We start from the raw sequence: 7,986 nt of genomic DNA, 5'->3' as shown, positions 1-7,986 counted from the left end.
AAGCTTTTGAATCAAACCTTGACGGAAATGGTGAATATTTGAGAGAGAAATGTGGGATTTATGTTTCGAAATAATGATTTCAAAACCTCTGATTATCGCGTTTTTACACGGAAAGAACACTTTGGGGAACAGACGCAGCAGGCGCTGCGCCTCTTCCAAGAGACGCAGCTCTTGCTACGCCTCTTCCTTGTGTTCCCTCCATACGAATTTTCAAAAATTCGTTATGAGTTCGTTATTTGTGGGCCCGTCTTTGGTGCGCCTCTTCCCCGATGCTATTTTATCCTTTTGGTCCGTTTGACGATTTTATCTTTCGTTCCGGCCCGCTTTTTTCAAGCCAGAAGTAGACTGTTGCATATTATTTATTCCTTCCAAGACCTTTGGTTGTCGCAACGAGCATTTATTTCTTCACGGAATTCGACACGCCTTCATTATAACGAGAGTAAGCGGATACACTTTCCCTCTCACGACATGGAGATTAACTCCCAACCATGTCCCCAGCATGAGTAAGCGGACGTACTGTCCCTCTCAAGACATGAAGATTAATATCTACCTAAGCAGATTTCTTCTCAGCAGTTCCCGCCTGTGTCCTGCTATTCGCCATTATTTCTCGAAGACTACCCAAGCAGTTTTCTCCTCAGCAGTTCCCGCCTGTGTCCTGCTATTCGCCATTGTTTCTCGAAGACTACCCAAGCAGTTTTCTCTCAACAGTTCCCGCCTGTGTCCTGTTACTCACCTTATTTAGCCCCTACACTTGACCTTCGCTCCTTAGCTCCCATGTACCTCCGGAAGCATTTCGAGAAGAAGTCTCAGGTATGGTCTCTTCTTATGGCTGGCGAGCCTCCTTACGTATTCTAATGGACTTTAAACGACCCTCCCCGGAAGTCGACAGACTCTAAAATGTTCCCGACGATAGGTCCTTGGCTCAGACCCCTTGAGCCGCCTCGCGTCGCCATAGTCGTCAGGTTGTAATCTTCGATTGACCTGATGGCTATACTTTGACTTTCGCCTTGCCCAAGCCTCAGTCAAAGTGGGGGCTCTGTAGATACCTCATTTCTGCACCTCTCGCCAACCACCCGGTGATGATTGGGCCGCATGTTTTATACGCGGAACGATTTGTGACAGTTCGTAAGTTTATCATATCTTTCCGAGAGACGCAGTGGCTGCTGCGCCTCTTCCCAGGTCCTTTTCTGCGTAATTCTGTAGATACCTCATTTTTGCACCTCCCGCAAGCCACCCGGTGATAATTGGGCCGCATGTTTGATACGCGGAACGATTTGTGACAGTTTGTAAGATTATCGTCAAGTGATTGCTCAAATATTAACGTCGACCTCTTAGTTGTCATCTACGTCCCGATACGGTCGTTTTGGCAGTAATTAGAGTACATTCGGAGTCCGGGCCTAAAACCGTCTCCATTTGCTGATAACTGTTAAATCCCGAGTCAGAATGTTCTGGAATGTCCCGGATATTTCTATTCCATATTTCACAAATTTTATCTTTTGGCAAATAATATCCCGTAATATTCATATAAGATATTAAGGAAATCGAATTATTTCCGTCCTACCATAACTCAAACGCGGAAATCTTTCTTCAGCAGGAGGAAACCTCCTGGGAATAGACGCAGCAGGTGCTGCGCCTCTTCCAAGAGACGCAGTGGCTGCTGCGCCTCTTCCCAGGCCCTTTTCTGCATGTTTCTCGTATCTTTTTCATATCTTTCCGAGATTCACTTCCAAAGAGTCTCCGAAACCCTAATTCCTTCACGTGATTAGTATAAATAGAAGCTTTTGTTCCTCATATTTCTCACGCGAGTGTCCGCCCTTCTCTTCTCCCTTTGCATTCTAGACTTTGTTCTTACTTATTGGCGCCTACGTGCTTGAACTTTCGACCACGTAAGCTCGGATCTTTCCGGGTACCAGCCTCTCCGTTGCATGACCGACCAATTTGACCAACTACACTTAATCAACTTAATTAATCAATCGTTTTCCTCTTACGAAAGCACTTTCTTTGCATTCGCGTCGAGCATCACTAATCGATATCTTAGTCCTTCTCGTTTCGTCAACATGTAAGTCTGAGGGTGTATAATCCTTATTTATTTATTGTATTTTACTTTTCGTATCATCAATTGTAAGGTTTATGTCGAAAATACCGATAAAACTGATTTCTAAAACCCTTTGTTAAAACCTGTTTTTGCGGATTTCCAGTAGATAACCGTCGAGAAAGGACGCAACAACTGCTGCGCCTCTTCCGAAGGAGCGCAGTTCCTGCTGCGCCTCTTCGTGAGGCTGCCGCAGTTCCTGCTTCCTTTCTTCTTCGTTCGTCCTCTGTTATCCGTTCCAAAATCCTTTTGATTGTTTCGTTTTGTTTGTTTATTCTTCATCATAACATACAAATCACATGTGTATATTATTCATCATCATTAACATGTTTAAGTTGTCATAAATCCGACTTAAATTCCGAGTAATCCAATATTCGCGGGTTTTCGTCATTAAATTCAATCCCGGGTTGTAGAGATTCAATTTGTTCATATTGAGTTTCTGAAATTCGTCTTTGATATAGTTTTCATCTGTTTATTCGCATGTTCATCGCATATTCGTCATTAATCCGTTGTATCTAACTTAGTTAATTGATTTAATTCATAGGACTCATTAATATTTTTTCACTTCTATCATTATTTCATCATGTAATTAATCCGTTTGCATCCGTCTCATTCATATTTTACTACTTTTGTGACCTATTCATATGTTAAATAACCTATTAATCACTTTCATCCGAGTAAATAATTTAATTGATCATTAAATTCACCAATTAACATTAATGGCTTGCAATTACGGCTTCACAACCAGAGCTGAGCCAAGGAACAGACGCAGCGTCTGCTGCGCCTATTCCAAAGGACGCAGCTCTGCTGCGCCTGTTCCTGGCTGAGTTCTGTCCCTGAACTCCGTTTTTGCTTTGACGTAGTTTAATTATTTTACGTATAATCTACTATTATCCGTAATATCACGCTAATTTCTGTTCGTAATTTATTCTTTTATTCTTTTTTCTCAATTATCCGTTTTAAAGGTATTTTCGACATAGTTCGCCTATTCCTTTGTAATTATTGTAATTTTCATTATTGTAATTCATAGTTATTGTATTTCTTTTATTGTTTGTATGCTTTCATATGTAAATCAATATTAAATCCTACTTCGACCCAATTGTATGCTAAATTACGTGTCAACCGACTTAGTATTAATTCTCACATGCTAGGATTAAAACTTGGATGTTGCATTGCATGCATATAGCCGACGATATATCAAGTACGAATAACTTCCCTAATCATTAGTAGAGGCCGCTATCGAGGCGGGCAGGATTAGGTGTTCGATCAAAAGAGCTTCCTAATACGTACCCTCACCCCTTACTCCAGATCTCCGTGAGCACCCGTGTTCATTGGCATCCACGAGAGTCATTCTAGACATAGAATGCTAAGGGTAACGATTGCTTAGTGTTCATGTCACTACTTTGTGTCTTGCCATGACACGAGGTATTCGAACGGTTCCAATTTCCCATAAAAATTGGTGGCGACTCCATACAAAATGCAAACGCTTGTTTCGTTTTCACCAAGCGCCCCCGTGGGCGGCCCGCTGTCCACAGTTTGGCGACTCCGTTGGGGATAATACACTTACGTGTAGCCAAGGGTGAAACTTGAACAAGGTTAGGGAATAATTTGTACAAGACAATTGTCGGTTTTCATAACTCAGTCTTCCTAGACCGTTTAATTCGGCCTTCCTAGACCCAACCCAACCCATTCGACCAATCGTCCCGTCTAAACGGTCCTAATTCTTATTTGGGCCTAAGGATGGATAGCGATTGACGTCATCCATACCATGATGCTTACTCTTGTTTGTATCAAGGGCCTTCACTACTTGAGGAAATGGACTAGGAATCGGCCTTACTCTTGTTTGGCACGAGCCTCTCCACAGACTTCGGGTTTGATGGTTCGGTATGGCAACCCACCCTTTAAACCAAAACCCATCTAAATGCACTCAGCATCCCGTTATAATGCTTGTATAAATGTGTAAATCTTACGTGATCACCATTTCTAAACAAAACCATGACGAATTTTCAAAAATCAAAACCCTTTTCAAACAAGAATTTCGAAATAAGGCTTCCAATTAGCGCAAAATCCGGTCAAAACTCTGTCCGTTTGTCGTGTCAAAATTCGGGCCACAAGCCCATTTCAAAACCTCATTTCGAGTCCACTCCTACAACTACACTACAGTTGACTAGGACACACATTTTCAAAGACCTTCTCTTTCTTCAAAACTCACTCAACACAAGTGGCACACACCCACTTCACGAGTCAAAACTTTTCCTCTTTTAGCAAGTGTGATAGAATGGTCGATCGTGTTTTGATTCGTCGCCGATCTCTTATCCAGTTTCCAAGATGCCCGGATCAAGTGATGAAACAAACTTCCACCAACCGAATAGTAATGATCGAATCCCGGCCGCGCTAGCCCAAATGCAATCTACTCAAGAACAAACCTATGACCGCCTTGAACTCATCGAAGGCCGTATCTACGCCGTAGAGGGAAGGTTGCCTCCTCTTGAGAGTGAAGTACTATGTAACTCCGATGATGAATCTAGAGATGAGAATCCTTTCATGGGGATGACTGCAGCTGAGAAAAGTCTCCAATACCTAGAGGAGCAGTTGATGTACCTTACGGGGTATGACATTTATAGGGAGAACAATCGCAAGTATGAGGCCGTCAATTCCAAATTGCCAACTAACTTTAACATGACGGATATCCCTAAGTTCAAGGGACACGAGAACCCGTTAAACAACATCCGTGCCTTCAAGGATTACATGTCTATCAAAGGCATCAAACCCGAGATGTTCTTAAGGATCTTTCCTTCATCTCTTGACACCATCCCGAAGCAATGGTTCTACACTTTAGATCACAAGAAGGTCGCTACTTGGGAGGACGCCGCAATCGAGTTCTCTAAACAATACGCGGATAATGCCGAGATCCAAGTCAACATGCGTACTCTAGAGGTTCTTACCCAAAATGACAAAGAAGGATTCACCGACTTCCTAAGTAGGTGGAGGAAGACTAGCACTCAACTAGTTGAGCGCCCGGATGAAGCTACTCTTGTGGAAAAGTTTGTGGATAATCTCAAACCCATCTATGCCAACCATTTGAGATATCAAAACATCAAGACTTTCAAGGACTTAACCATACTAGGGACACGAATTGAAGATGACATCCGTAAAGGACTCTTGTCCAAAACGGTAGGTCGAGGATATCAAGGGTCCACAAGTCGTTCATACGGCTCTACTAGCAAGACCGATGAAGTTAACCTTCTCGAGCCATCCAAGAAAACTACCCCACCAAGGAAATTCACAAACCTTGGGGATACTTACTCCAACGCTCTAAAAAGGTTAATGAAGCAAGGTAAACTCCAACCCATTGGACCCACTCCCGAACCCGAAAGGAAGTCCAAGTTCTGGGATGAAAATTCATACTGTGAATACCATAGGGGCAAAGGGCACGACACAGAAAAATGCTACAAGTTGAAACACGTGCTTCAAGATATGATTGAAGATGGTCGACTCCCAATACCACCAGGAGGTAAACCCAACAACACTCAGAATCCTCTTGGAGTTCTAGTGATTACAAGTGATGAATCTACCTTAGATTGCTCACACCTCATTTCTCCCACCGAAAATGAAATTCATGCAATTGAGAAAGAAGGGCTCTACTCTACTATCTCCCCTACCATTTCTGACTTCATCACATGGGCAAGGAGTGTAGATAGACAAGTTTGGGAACTAGAAAGCATGGTAACAACCTTACGCAATCCCAACGCAATACCTAAAGAACGTGTACCATTGATCTTCTCTCAAAATGCCACTGTGCAAGAAGTAGTCACCGTGGTTGATAAACTAGTCGACCAAATCATACGACTAGAAGGTGATATCATGAGAATGAGGGAACTAGCTGCAGTCAATGGGGTTTGGGCCGATGATGATGAGGACGAATATCTCATTGAAAACTCTTTAGTCAAGGAAATAGTCCAAAATGGTGAAGACCAAGATGTGGACCACCTAACTCGTTCGGGCCGCCCATATCAAAGCACTACTCAAAACGGTCCAACCAACGTCATCACACCAAATGACAACGAAGATGACCCCACTGATCATTTGCTCAAGCAATTACAGAAAACAAAGGCTGATCTTTCAGTCTGGCAACTAGTAGCAAGCTCATTCCCACATCGCCAAGCTTTACTGCAAGCTTTGGCAAAGCTAAATGTAGCACATAACTCTACTCCTGAAGATATAGTCAACTTGGTCTTCCAAGAATCACCTAAGCTAAGTAATCCTATTACTTTCTCGGACGAAGACTTGCCACCTTTCGGCGCTAGTCACAACCTTGCTCTATACATCACTGTCATTTGTCTAAAGAAGAATGTGCCAATGACCTAGGTAGATGATGGCTCCGCGGTCAACGTCATACCCCTCAAAATGGCATACAAGCTAGGCATGAAAGAGTCGGATTGGACTCCTACCAATCAGGGTGTACGTGCATATGACGGTACACGACGAAAAGTAGTAGGACTTGCTAACTTAACCATAGCCACGGGACCAATTGAACGAAAGGTTAACTTCCAAATAGTGGACATTGAGGCTTCATTCAACATACTTCTGGGAAGGCCTTGGATCCATGCTTCCAAAGCGGTAACATCCACCCTTCACCAAAAGATCAAGATCCCACTAAACGGCAAAGTAGTGACGATCACTTCGTCACCCATCAAGGAAATAATCGAAAAGCAATCAAACAATCAAGTCCTTGCGGATCCCGTATACGAATTTGGGGGCTTCCAAAGTGTAAGTGTCATAGAAAGCGAATTGGCACCCTTATACTATAACCCCTACTCCAACTTGGTGGTCAACCACATACTCAAATCCCAGGGATACTTCCCTGGAATGCCTTTGAACCCTATTCGGAAGAATACCTTCTCGCCCTACAAGGAAGGCAACTCAACGAGGATACCACTTGGACTAGGGTACAAACCTACAAAAGAGGAAGTTCTCGAAATGTTCGCCCAAGTCCAAAACCGCAAGAACGTGGGAATCCAAATGAGGCCATATCTCCCCACTTTAAATGGATACTTTGTTCAAGAAGGAAGTTCATAGCTCTTTCATGGATTTCCCGAACCTTGGCATTATCTTGAGAGGAAGTTAGCCGGAATCGAGATCTTTCACGATTGCTACTTCATTCCTCCAGAAACGGTTCCTACCGTCAAAACCCGTCAAGCACCTTGCTTAGACGAACAAGCTGTTAGCCTATTGTTTGGAGAAGATCGATTCGTTAAGGCCGCGCAGGATGAGATCATTACTATGATACTTCAAGACGATCGCTTCAACCCCACCGCGTTGATCACAGAAACCGACGCGAAGCAGCAGAAAGGATTGAAAAAATCAATCAAATGGACCAACAATCAAGGAAGACTCTTCAAGCTCACCACTGGAGAAGGAGAGATGTTCAAAGGAGAACCAGAAGACGATGAGTTCGAGTCGGAGTCGGAGTCAGAGTCGGAGTCTAGAGAAGTCATTAGAGAGTCTACTCCTGTTGTCATCCCCACTCTCTTCGTTACTCCTAGCTTAGTCTCGAGTAGTCACAGTAGTTCGGGAAATGCCCCAACCACTGTCCCTTTGCCGCCACTGACCATGGATCAGTTGGCTTCTTTGTTTCAACTTTACTCAAATCTTAATATGAATAAATCAGGTTTACGATGATACTGAGGATGACCAAGACCCAGACTCAATCGAACTACCTCCCTACGTAGCCAAAGAAATACTACAGGAAGGGGAAAGGGGACCAGTAATAGAGGACACCGAACCCATCAATGTAGGAACCGAACTAGAACCCCAAGAACTTAGGATAGGGACTACCTTGAGCTCTACCGAAAGGGCCGATTTCGTAGACCTCCTAAATGAATTCAAAGACG

The sequence above is a fragment of the Silene latifolia genome, chromosome 10, assembly GCF_048544455.1.
Source record: "Silene latifolia isolate original U9 population chromosome 10, ASM4854445v1, whole genome shotgun sequence".
NCBI lineage: Eukaryota > Viridiplantae > Streptophyta > Magnoliopsida > Caryophyllales > Caryophyllaceae > Silene > Silene latifolia.
This window is presented reverse-complemented; position numbering follows the sequence as displayed.